Raw genomic sequence first — 11,999 nt, 5'->3', positions numbered from 1 at the left:
AAGCGTTTCGGGCATGGAAAACTCCGGAGCAAATGGGAAGGACCATTCAAGGTAATCAATTCATCATCCCACGGAGCTATCACACTTCAAAATAGCAAAGGTACGTTATTCAAGGTAAATGGTCAACGTCTTAAATTATTTTTAGAGCCCAATGAGGAATTTGCAGAAATAGACGTAGTCCATTTTTACCTTCCCATGGAGAATTAGAGCCCGACACTTTTGGTCTGATGGTTTTGGGTCATATATATATTTTTCTAAATAATTTCGCATCTAGAAACGCGCTCGGAAAAGTGGGCCCACAGAGGGGCCAGAGAGAGGGCGGGCGCCCAGGTCAAGTGGGCGGGCGCCCAGCCTCTGTTCCCTCTCGGTCCCGACTTTCTCTGTTATGGAAAATGCACTTAAGGTGATCCGAATAATCCCTCGGATGGAAAGTTTTGCACGCACATCGACGGGAGCAACCCGAACAACCCATAGAGGCATCCTTTTGACCCCTATATAAACAGACCCCTGACCTCAGTTTTCAAACACTAAGCCACCAAGCTTTCTCTCCTTCAATTAGAGCTTGATTAGCTCTCCTTCAATTAAAATTTTATTAGTTCCTTGCTACTCCAATGGTCGAGAAGTACCACGATGATTGGGAAGTCGTCCCCTTCAACCTCAACATGTAGCCTGTGGAAGACCCCGATGCCCGTGCTCTCGTCCCGGCCAACACAGAGCGTCAGCTAGAAGCCATGCCATTACACCAACGTAGCTCTGCCCAATCTTACCATGCTCAACCAGTTCTCACCGCACCGCCACAACCCCTACTCCTCAAAGGATCATCATCCAAGACGAAGACCACTATCAAGGTGCCAATCGGCACAAGGATCCTTCCACCTAGACCCAATGAGAGGGTCGTTGGAGTCAAGACCAACCGGAGCGGCGAGATCAGCAGTATTCGCTACACTACAGAGGAGGAAAGGCCTTACTTTGAAGGGATTAGAGCAGCCAAAGTCCGTTTCATCCCTCCAAAGGCAGCCCCAGAGCACTCTCTCAATGCTTTTGAGACACCTCCCAAGCGTCGCAAGACTATAATGGATATTGATGAGGAAGTTCACAGGCTAGATAGAGTTATCATAGACCTCCAGTCCTCGATCAATTCCCTCACTAGGCAGCTCTCTAACCACAACACCGTTATACTAGGCCTTAGGCAGGATTTTGCCAGTGCCAACAAGAAGATCAAGGAATTAGAGCGTCACTAAGTTATCTAGATTAGACCTTGAGGCAATGCATCTTAGTTATCTATCTTTAAATTCGGTTTAGGTTTATTATTATTATCAGTTTGCTATCAGTTTGCTATCAGTCTTTTGTAATGAATGCCTCAAGATTAATAAAGAGTATTACTATTATTATTATGTCTTGTGTGTCTCTACTTTATTTTTGTGCAAGAAAGCAGAAAACAAGTATGGGGGAGATCCCTCGACATGCCAACCACACTCCGACTACACCACTCCATCATTCAGGTACACACTCTGCACACTTTACTTCATACATACATTTATTCTGGATTATGCAGATTACTATTTCCGACATGATAAAATAAAAAGATTAAAATATTTCTAATCATGATTAATCTCAATCTATGATATTTCCTGAAAACTTGCAATTATTATAAAATCATCTTAAAACCCTGTGTACTTAAGTCAATATGGAATATGTGATGGTAGAGTATGAGTTTCTTATTCTTGATATCATTGTTGCTTGGAGAATTTATTTCAAAATATTCAAAATTATAGCTACCATCCTCAGTGTTTTATATGCCTGATAAGACTGAAAATATTAATTATGATTATAAAAGCTATCTGCTCTGTATTGAGTTTGTTCAAAATGAGTTAGACCCTTGTTGAGAGATTTATCATGCTCCCAAGATCAAGACATTATTTCAGTAAGATTCACTCTTCCGAAGTATTATTGCATTAGAGGCATGGGCTATGCAAAAATAGAGATATTTCGAGGAAATAAAAAGGAGCAAGTGCTCGACAACCTCGCAGAAAAAAAATGGACAAGTGTCCGGCAGTAGAATTAGGGGTACCTCAGTATCCACTTAAAAAAAAAGAGAAAAGAGAAAAATGATAGCCCATGGTCCCTCTAATAAGCAATATGCCAGCAAGAGTTGACAAAGTTTTTAATTTTCAAAGTCTTTGATCTAAGAGTATGACATTCCCCTCCTCGGATCCCGTTTTGATCAGGCAATAAATGCAAAGTAAGTATGCTTGAGAATTTTTGCAAAATAAAACAGCCTCAGTGAGATATATATAAAAGATAATGAGTGATCTGAGAGAACCTATGAGGATAAAAAGGTATGCTAACTTTCTTTCAAAAATATACAAAAAACTCCAAGTGATAGGATTGAGAAGACAGAATCTTTACTCTTGATCATAAACTTCCCTGACTATGGTATAAAGTGGATTTTTAACACCCTGCAATTATATAAAGAGAATGTTTTAAAATGTTTACCCCAGATATTTTTCTTAACCATCCTTTTCTCGAGGACGAGTAAAAGCCTAAGTATGGGGGTATTTGTTGACGGTTCTTAAGTATCAATTTTAATTATCAAATAAACAAGAGAAAGGACCAATATGCAACCATCACCTAGAATTAGGGTTTTATCTGACAGAATTCCACGAGTTTTGTTGTTTATCTGTTTCTGCAGGGGGTTATCAGGAAATAAGAAAGAAAGGCCCACATGTCGGGATTACATAGAGATATCAACGCATCGCGTAATTTTTCATCATCTAGAAGACTCCAGAAGCCACGAGACCGAAGCGGAGGTGAAACTGGGCCAGGCCCAGGGCGCCCGCCCTGGTAGCCTGGGCGCCCGCCCCCTGTTGGAGCCAAATCAGGACTCTTTCGCTCGGGATATTCCACCGACCTATTGGATCAAGAAAAACATAGTACCACCTCGCCTATCGACCCAAAAACGCATAGAAGGGGAGGACTATATAAGCAAGGCCCCCTGGCCCCTGGAGAAGACATGAAGAAATTATCATAGAGACTGAGGGGTGCCCTCGAAGGAAAACCTCTTCTCTAATTAATATTTTTTTAGGCTTACCAATCAATGTAAGGTAGAAATAGATCTTCTAGTTTCTACTAGATTGAGAGAGATAGAGTGGAGGTGTAGAGTGGAGGAAGCCCGGCCTGTCGGTGTCTACTCCAAGCTTGTACCTGCGGGATCAAGTTCTCCTAACCCGAAGCTTGCTCCTAGGATTCTTCAGTAATTCGACTTCTAAATTCTAGTAAGTTCTTGTTTTATTGTTCTTATGGTTTATGAGTTTACTTTAATCTCTTCGCGTAGAGTTTAGAGTAATCATTTGCTGGCGTAAACGTGGTGTTTAGGCTGGGGTACTCATAGATATTCCCTGACTAGCTGGACCGTGGTAGTAGTGAGGAACGTGACAATTCCGAGCTACCTTTGTAGATCACATCTCGTTAGCAGGAAGGATAGGGTTTATAGGTGCGGGTTGAACATCCTTTGTGGTGTCTAGATTCCGTTAGCCTCCCCATTAGAACAGTAGATCATCCTTACCAAGGTTAGAAGGAGACTACGGTTGCAGTCTTCTCTATTTATCACTCACATCGAAAGACATTCTTTGTGCCTAAAGGTTAGTAGTAATAGACCGGTTAGTCAGATGCACTCTTTCTCCTAGTGGTAAAAAAATAAATACGATACTCTGGATAACCTCCCGGGTGAAGTGCTCACCGATATCCGTGCGCTTGCGGATCAATTCCTTATTGCGTTCCCAAATATCAACATGGGCCATGTCAAAGGCATGGAAACATAAATACAAGGGATGCCATGCCACTCACCAACAACCTTCAGATTGAGCTCTTTGATGTATGGGGAATAGACTACATGGGTCCATTTCCCCATCAAAGAAGTGTGAGTTCATCTTGGTGGCAGTTGACTACGTCTCCAAGTGGGTACAGGCACTACCTTGCAAGCATGCCGACAACATCTGTTCAAAGAGGATGTTTGAAGAAGTTATATTTCCAAGATTTGGAGTTCCCAGAGTAGTGATAAGTGATGGAGGAGCACACTCCATCGACAAACGCTTCAAGCAATATCTATCAAGGCATGGAATCCGTCACAACGTCGCTACCCCCTACCATCCTCAGACAAGTGGCCAAGCACAGACTTCCAACAAGCAAATCAAGAATATTCTTCAGAAGACAGTCAATGAGATGGGAACAACATGGATAGTCAAGTTAGCCGATGCACTATGGGCATACCGGACAGCATACAAGACCCCAATTGGAATGTCCCCATACCAATTGGTGTACGGGAAGACTTGCCACCTACCTGTTGAACTAGAATTCAAAGCACACTGGGCCATAAGGAGATGGAATATGGACCTAGATGTCGCTGGAGATCATAGAAGAATGCAACTATCAGAATTGGAAGAATGGCAAGAGAAAGCATATCATAATTCGAAGATCTACAAAGAAAGAGTCAAAAGATGGCATGACAAGAGGATAAAGAAGAAGGAGTTCGCACCCGAAGATAAGGTATTACTTTTTAATTCTAGGGTGAAGCTTTTTGGGCATGGAAAACTCCGGAGTAAATGGGAAGGACCATTCAAGGTAATCAATTCATCATCCCACAGAGCTATCACACTTCAAAATGACGAAGGTACGTTATTCAAGGTAAATGGTCAACGTCTTAAATTATTTTTAGAGCCCAATAAAGAATTAGAAGAGATAGACGTGATCCATTTTTACCTTCCCATGGAGATGTAGAGCCCGACCTTTTTAATCTTACGTTTCAGGGCCATGTATATATTTTGCATCTAGAAGCATGCTCGAGGAAGCGGGCCCACAGAGGGGCCAGGCACAGGGCAGGCGCCCTGATGAAGAGGGCGGGCGCCAGCCCCTATCCCCTCTCAGTCCCGATTTCCTCCGTTGCGATAAACACATTTATGGTAAACTAAATAATCCTATAGATGGAAAGTTTTGCACGCACGGCGGCGGGAGTAACCCGAACAAACCCTAGAGGCACTTTTTGACCCCTATATAAACAGACCACTGACGTTAGTTTTCAAACACCAATCGATTCAAGCCTTCTCTCCTTCTTCTATTAGAGCTTGCTTAGTCCCTCGCTGCTCCAATGGCCGAAGAGTTCCACGACGATTGGGAAGTCATTCCCTACGACCTCAACAAGAAGCCCAAGGAAGACCCAGACGCTTACGCTCTTGTCCCGGCCAACACAGAGCGACAACTAGAAGCCATGCCATTATGCCAGCGCAACTCCGCCCAATTCTACCATGCTCAACCAGTTCTCACCGCACCACTGTAGCCCCTACTTCTAAAAGGACCGTCAGCCAAGAAGGAGACCACCATCAAGGTGCCAGCCGGACCCAATGAGAGGGTCGTTGGAGTCAAGACCAACCGGAGCGGCGAGATCAGTAGCATCCGCTACACTACGGAGGAAGAGAGGCCTTACTTTGAGGGGATTAGAGCAGCCAAAGTCCGTTTCATCCCTCCAAAGGCAGCCCCGAAGCACGCTCTCAATGCTTTTGAGACACCTCCTATGCGTCGCAAGACTATAGTAGATATTGATGAGGACGTTCGTAGGCTAGACAGGGTCATCATAGACCTCCAATCCTCGGTTAACTCTATCACTAGGCAGCTCTCTAACCAGAACACCATTATACTAGGTCTTAGGCATGATATTGCTAGTGCCAATAAGAAGATCAGGGAGTTAGAACGCCGCTAAGTTATTTAGATCAGATCTTGAGGCAATGCATCTTAGTTATTTATCTTTAAATTTAGTTTAGATCTATTATTAGCTTCAGTTCATTACTAGTCATTTGTAATAAATGCCTCAAAATTAATAAAGAGTATTATTATTATTATGTCTTGTGTGTCTCTACTTTATTTTTGTGCAAGAAAGCAGAAAACAAGTATGGGGGAGATCCCTCAACATGCCGAACACACTTCGACTACACCACTCCACAATTCAGGTACATACTCTGCACACTTTACACGTACACATATATATTGGATTATGCAGAATATTGTCTCCAACATGATAAATTAAAAAGATTAAAATGTTTCTAATCATGATCAATCTCACTCTGTGATATTTCCTGAAAACTTGCAACTATTGAAAATCATTTTAAAATCCTATGTTACTTAAGTCACTGTGGAATATAAGATGGCAGAGTATGAGTACCTTATTCTTGATATCATTGTTGCTTGGAGAATTTATTTCAAAATCTTCAAAATTCTAGCTACCATAATCAGTGTTTTATATGCCTACTAAACCTGAAAATATTAACATGATAATTATAAAAGCTATCTGCTTTGTATTGAGTTTGTTCAAAATGAGTTAGACCCTTGTTGAGAGATTTATCATGCTTCTAAGATCAAGACATTTATTTAGAAAGATTCACTCTTTCAAAGTATTATTGCGTTAGAGGCATGGGCTATGCAAAAATAAGGATATTTCGAGGAAATAAAAAGGAGCAAGTGCTCGACAACCTCGTGAAAAAAATGGACAAGTGTCCGGAAGTAGAATTAGGGGTACCTCGGTATCCACTTAAAAAAAGAGAGAAAATGATAGCCCATGGTCCCTCTAATAAGCAATATGCCAGTAAGAGTTGACAAGTTTTCAATTTCCAAAGTCTTTGATCTAAGAGTATGACATTCTCCTCCTCGGATCCCGTTTTGATGAGGCAATAAATGCAAGGTAAGTATGCTTGAAAATTTTTGCAAATTAAAACAGCCTCAGTGAGATATATAAAAGATAATGAGTGACCTGAGAGAACCTATGAGGATAAAGGTATGCTAAATTTCTTTTCAAAAATATAGAAAAACTCCAAGTAACAGGAATAAGAAGAAAGGACCTCTACTCTTGACCATATATTTCCCTGACTATGGTACACAGTGAATTTTTACACCCTGTAGGTATGAAGAAAATGCTTTACAATGCTTTAACGCTAGATATTTTTCTTAACCATCCTTTTCTTGAGGACGAGTAAAAGCCTAAGTATGGGCGTGTTTGTTGACGGTTCTTAAGTATCAGTTTTAATTATCAAATAAACAAGGGAAAGGACTAATATACAAACAACACCTAGAATTAGGGTTTGATCTGACAGAATTCCACGAGTTTTGTTGTTTATCTGTTTCTGCAGGGGGTTATCAGGAAATAGGGAAGAAAGGCCCACATGTCAGGATTACATAGAGATATTAACGCACCGCACAATTTTTTACCATCTAGAAGACTCTAGAAGCCACGGGAACGAACGGGAAGGCGATCGGGCCCGGGGCAGGGCGCCCGCCCTCTCCTCTAGGGCGTCCGCCCTAGAGTTGTGCCCAATCATGTCCAACTTCGCGGATCACGCTCCACCGACCTAAAGGATCAAGGATAAACGTTCAATCAATGTCGGTTTGATATAACGCCCCACGTTCACCTGAGGGGACTATATAAGCAGACACCCTGGCCCCTGGAGGAGAACAAGTTCATCATAGAGTTGAGAGGTGCCCTCGAAGGATAACCTTTCCTCTAAATAGACTTAGGGCTTAGCATCTAATGTGAGTAGACTAGATCTACTAGATTGAGAGAGATAGAGTGGAGGTGTAGATCGGAGGAAGCCCGGCCTGTCGGTGTCTACTCCGAGGTTGTACCTGCGGGATCAAGTTGTCCTAATCTGAAGCTTGCTCCTAGGATTCTTCAGTATTTTGACTTCTAAATACTAGTAAGTTCTTGTTTTATTGTTCTTTGGTTTATGAGTTTACTTTGATCTCTTCACGTAGAGTTTAGAGTAATCATCTCTAGCGTAAACGTGGCGTTTGGGCTAGGATACTCATAGATATCCCCTGACTAGCTGGACCGTGGTAGTAGCGAGGAACGTGACATTTCTGAGTTACCTTTGCAGCCCATATCCCGTTAGTAGGATCGATAGGGTTTATAGGTGCGGGTTGAACATCCTCTGTGGTGTCTAGATTCCGTGAGCCTCCCCAACAGAACAGTAGATTATCCTTACGAAGGTTAGAACGAGATTACGGTTGTAGTCTTCTCTATACATCACTCACATCGAGAAACATTCTTTGTAGCCTAAAGGTTAGTAGTAATATTCCAGGTTAGTCAGATGCACTTTCTCCTAGTGGTTAAAATATAAATACGATACTCTGGATAACATCCCGGGTGAAGTGCTCACCGATATCGGTGCGCTTGCGGATCAATTCCTTATTGCGTTCCCAAATATCAACAAGTATGCGCGTGTCAACGTGTTAAACGGGGACAATCATACTTAAACTTATATAAATTGGGCGGTTCTGTCACATTCTTCATCCTCTTTTCTTGTTTTCTTTCGCGCTTTGTCATCTTCTTCTTGAAGCCAAGGCCACATTTGTCACCATAATTTCTTTGAGTCTTCAATATATGCTCAAAGGTGGCTCTTGAGTAGTAGCACCTCTCTAGCTTATTGCTCAAATTCTTCATTTCATTTTTAGCTCATTGTTCTCCTTCAAAATGTTAGTCTCACAAGACACAGAAGTAGAACAAGCATCTAAATGTGAAGAACATGGCATAGATAATAAGTCATCACAAGAGGTGGATACAAGCTTCTTGTCTACATCACAAGGGTTAGTAACAATATGTGATTGATCATTTGACCCAAGTGATCAGCTCTCACTAGTTTTAGTTTCTTCACTAGAAGTTTTCTTAGTGAGAAAAGCATGATCTTTTATTAAGTTATCACGAGTAACACAAAGTTCCTCATGAATCAATTTTAGCTCCTCATGTGAACAAGTAGTAACATAAAGTAGATGCTTTTGTTGTTCACATGTGGTCTTTACAAATGAGTTTTCATTTTTCAATTTACTTGTTTTAGGCATCTCATTTCTTAAAGCTTTGGTGAGTCTACATACAAGCTCAAAATTTGGATCATCACAATCAATAATCACACCTCCAATAGATACCTTGCCGTCACTGTGAGCCATGGAGGAATGTGATGAAGTGGATGAGCTTGTAGAAGCATCACTCTCATAGCCATCATCTTCATCCTCACTTGACCATGAGGTGGAGCAATCCTCCACAACCACCAAGTTGTGGTCATGCTCAATATCCTCACATGCATCCACCTTTGGCACATCATCTCCTGTGGTGATCGCCCCATATTTCTCATTGAGATAACTCCAAATCTCATGAGCAGACTTTATATCCATGATCTCACCAAATATATTATCTTTCATGGATGAATAGAAGATGTTAGTAGCTTGGTAGTCGAGATGTAGACATTTCTCTTGTGCTTGAGTTAGATTCTCTTCATCCAACACATGAGAAAAGACTACATCTACCATCCACCACATTTGAGGAGAAATAAACTTAAAATTGCATGTCATCAAATTTCTCCACTGTGCAAAGTGTGTACAATAAAAAATGTGTGGACACTCAACATCTAGCCCATAAGCCGCCATCCTCTCGGGTCGGTGAAGACCACTAATGAGAGACCTAGCTCTGATACCACTTGAAGGGTTGAAATGGCGGACTAGAGGGGGTGAATAGTCCTTTCTAAAACTTATCGCACCGGCTAACCGCAATAAGTGCGGAATTAAAACTATCGGTCTAGCCAAGACTACACCCCTGTATCTAAGTTCTCTAGCACCTTGTAAAAGATCCTAAACAAGCAAACAAGGTGCTACCTTAGCAAGAGCTCACCTAACCAATTCTAGAAGCAAGGTCACACAAACCTATGCCACTAGTACTTTGCAAACTGGGGAGCTCCTACACAATTAGTAAGAAAAAGCACAAAGCTCCTAAGCTCACTAGCAATGCTCAATAACAAGGAAACCAATGCCAAATTAGAGAGCGCAAAAAACTTGGCTACATTAACTAAGCAATGTGACTAACAAGGTTACACAAACCAAATTAGTCACGCAAGGGGAACTACATCTAGCTACACAAGCAAGAAGGTAACTAGCAAGCTACACAAGCTAACTAATTACAAGAGCAACTACACAAGCACAAACAAGAGAATGTAAATACAAGCTTGTGTTAGGGACGTGCAAACCAACGGGAAGAACAAAGTTGACATGGAGATTTTCTCCCAAGGTTCACTTGGTTGCCACCAAGCTACGTCCCCTTTGTGTCGACCAACACTTGGTGGTTCGGCGGCTAAGAGGTGTTACACGAACCTCGTCCCCACTAGGACATCACAAGAACCTACCCACAAGTGAGGTAGCTCAATGACACGCACGATCCAATAGAGTTGCTCTTCGCGATCCCCGCGGGGTGAGCACCGTACCCCTCAGAATCTCTTCTCCAGAGCACCGCACAATCTCCTTGCGTGCTTCGATAGAGTCACAAGCCACCAAGCCATCTAGGAGGTGGCAACCTACAAGAGTAATAAGCACCACCAGCTTGCAACATGAACACCTAGTGCCACTCGATGCAATCTCTCAATGCAACGCACTAGAATCACTCACTCGCTATTGATTCGCACCCTTCCAAGCACAAGTGAGTTAGAGGCTTTCCTAGCACTCCCCAAGCATGGACACTAAGTCCCAAGGGTGCTCAGCACCAGCTAAGGCTGGCCACCACTTCTATTTATAGCCCCAAGGGCTAAACTAGCCGTTACCCTTCACTGGCAAAAGTCGAGGGCACCAGACTCACTGCAGGGACCACCGGATGCTCAACTCCCAGCGTCCGGTGCTCAAGCGTCAACCACGTGTCACTAGCCGTTTGAACTCGACCGTTACCGCCAACGGCTAACACGCACGCGTGCCTGCACCAGCCACACCGGATGCTCTACTGCTTCACACCGGACGCGTCCGGTGCACACTGGACCCAGGCGCAGAGAGCTCTGCAAACCTGTAGGGTCACCGGACGCACACGAGCAACCACACCGGACGCTCAACCCAGTGCCCGATGCTCAGCAGTCATAAACCACTACCACTCAGTTGCTAACGTCACTCCACATCGGACGCGCAAACAGTAAACGTCCTGCGTCCGGTGCGTTCTGCACGCCTGAGCCATAGATTGTCACCACAACGAACGCTATGGTCCAGCATCCGATGCTGCCAACACCAGCGTCCGGTGACACTCCCGCGACTTTTCCAAACTTCCCACCAGCGCAATAGAAAATATGCGTTACATTTTCTCAAAAACGTCGAATCCCTCTCTACCCTAGGAACTCCACCTCCTTTACAAATGTGCCTACACCACCAAGTGTACACCACCATGTGCAAGCGTGTTAGCATTTTCACAAACATTTCCCAAAGGAGTTAGCCTCTCAAACTTGCCACGCCACTTGATCCTAACACGTATGCAAAGTTAGATCGCTCAAGTGGCACTAGATGACCGATATGCAAACAAGTTTGCCCCTCTTGATAGTACGGCCATCTATCCTAAATCCGGTCATAAACTTCTTTATACACCTATGACTGGTGAAATGGAAAAACCCTAGGTTATACCTTTGCCTTGCGCTTTCCATTCCATCTCCTCCAATGTTGATGCAACACATGCACCAACCAATCAACAAATGATATGATCCATTTCATATCATCACGTGACTGTATTGGTTCATCGATCTTGACCTCACTTGCTCTTCACCGTTTCCTCGATCCATCGGTGCCAAGTCTTGCTCAAGCTTCACCGTCACACATGGTCCCTCGCTTCAAAGCCTCCGACTTGCCCTCCACATTTGCAACTGGTACATTGAGCCAAGCTTCATCTTGATCTTCTCCACCTTGGTCACATGACTCCATGTCATGTCTCATATGCAATGAGCTCCTCCATCATCACATCATCACCTGTGGACTAATCTCCTATGTATCTCACATAAACACTATTAGTCCATCTAAGTTGTCACTCAATTACCAAAACCAAACAAGGACCTTTCACTGTGGTGGCCACAAGCCCCCGAGTGTATATCCTCGAGGAGCTTCCGTCCCTCCTCCACGGTGATGCAGCGCTGCAAGGTCCCTGTCGGGCTTCGTCGGTACAGCTCTTTGCTTTT

Source organism: Sorghum bicolor, chromosome 9 (genome assembly GCF_000003195.3).
Source record: "Sorghum bicolor cultivar BTx623 chromosome 9, Sorghum_bicolor_NCBIv3, whole genome shotgun sequence".
Classification (NCBI taxonomy): Eukaryota; Viridiplantae; Streptophyta; class Magnoliopsida; order Poales; family Poaceae; genus Sorghum; species Sorghum bicolor.
The sequence above is the reverse complement of the archived record's forward strand: the minus strand, read 5'-3'. Positions refer to the sequence as shown.